Source organism: Accipiter gentilis, chromosome 35 (genome assembly GCF_929443795.1).
Source record: "Accipiter gentilis chromosome 35, bAccGen1.1, whole genome shotgun sequence".
Classification (NCBI taxonomy): domain Eukaryota; kingdom Metazoa; phylum Chordata; class Aves; order Accipitriformes; family Accipitridae; genus Astur; species Astur gentilis.
Window position 1 is genome coordinate 5,796,432 of NC_064914.1, and position 1,970 is coordinate 5,798,401.

The following is a 1,970-nucleotide window of genomic DNA, read 5'->3' on the forward strand; positions in this document are numbered from 1 at the left end:
TGGATGAAGAAGAGAGCTGTGAAACGGGGCCAGTTCCTACGGTTCCAGCGGCTGTTCTACCTGGATAGGGGGAAACTGGCCGGTATTATTCTGGACAACGTGGAATCCCTGAAGTGTGGTATCCCACAAGACGAGATACACGACGTGTTCAAGTCGAGGTGGGAGTCACCGGGAACATTCAAGGGCCTGGGGGCGTTCAGATCTAAGGGCCTGGCGGACAACTCGGCATTCGACGCCATGATCACGGCAAAAGAAATCTCTAAAAACATCCAAGAGATGAATAAGAACAGCGCGCCAGGGCCAGACAGACTAAGTCTGCGGGATATCATTAAGATAGACCCTCATTGTGTCCAGCTAATGGAAGTATTCAACCTATGGCTGGTGACTGGCAGCGTACCGGACGTGGTAAAAGAATGTCGGACTGTGCTAATATCAAAATCATCTCTGCCGGAACGCCAGATGGACATCAATAACTGGCGACCGATTACCATCGGATCGATTATCTTGAGGCTGTTCTCAAGGATCCTAACGGCGAGACTGGCAAAGGCATGCCCTATTAATCCACGACAAAAGGGCTTTATTAGATCAGCAGGATGCGCAGAGAACTTGAAACTGTTACAACTATTAATTAAGAATGCAAAGAAGGAACATCGACCCTTGGGCGTTGTCTTCATTGACCTGGCTAAAGCTTTCGACACAGTGAGTCACCACCATCTGATTGCAGTGCTGAAACAAAAGGGTGTGGACCATCACATTATCACCCTGATTACGAACATGTATCAAAACACTAGAACTCGCATCACCATGAAGAATGAGCAGTCGGATCCCATCGGGATTCAAATTGGTGTTAAACAGGGCGATCCAATGTCACCTTTATTGTTTAACTTATCTGTGGACCCCCTATTGTGTAAGTTAGAGGAGGAAGGGAGTGGATACCAGCATGACTCCAAGGGTGTAACATCCATGGCTTTTGCAGATGATTTGGTGTTGTTAAGTGGGTCGTGGGAAGGAATGCAAAGCAATATTAAAATCCTGGAGGCCTTTTGTGAACTGACCGGCCTCAGGACGCAGGGGGAGAAATGCCATGGCTTTTACATACAACCCACCAAGGACTCGTATACGATCAATGATTGTCCCCCATGGCAAATTAACGGCACCCCATTAACTATGATTGAACCAGGCAGTTCGGAGAAGTACTTGGGACTGAGAATAGACCCATGGACTGGAATATCGAAACCCGAACTCCTCATGAAAATAAGAGATTGGCTACAACGGATTGGAGAAGCACCACTGAAACCGTTTCAGAAAGTTGACATCTTGAAGGGCTATACTATCCCGCGACTGATCTACTTAGCAGACCAAGCTGAGGTAAAAGCAACGTCCCTAGAAGAACTTGACCTGACGATTCGAACTACGGTCAAGGAGTGGCTACATCTCCCTCCTAGTACCTGCGATGCCATCCTGTATTCCAGTACACGTGATGGAGGACTAGGCATCACCAGACTCTCGGGCTTGATCCCCAGTATACAAGCTCGAAGACTGCACAGAATTGCGCAGTCTTCGGACGATGTGGTAAGATCAATAGTGAAACGAGAGGGGATCGAAAAAGACTTTGAAAAATTGTGGTTAACAGCTGGGGGTGATAGAAATAAAATACCATCTATTTGGGACCCGAGTGCGATTAGGGTAACATCAGAGGACCCAGGCGAGGATGAATTGGCTTCAGAATGGGAACTACCAACTCCCAAAACCATCTTTCCTAAACCTTGTGACTGGCGTAAACAGGAATTTATTAATTGGACCAAGTTACAGTCCCAGGGCCGTGGTATTGTCAACTTTGAGAAGGATAAAATCAGTAATAATTGGCTTGAACGCTATAGAGGCATTCCTCACCGAAAACTCCTCACGGCACTACAGTTGAGAGCTAACGTGTACCCCACTAGGGAATTCCTGGCAAGGGGGAGACAGGA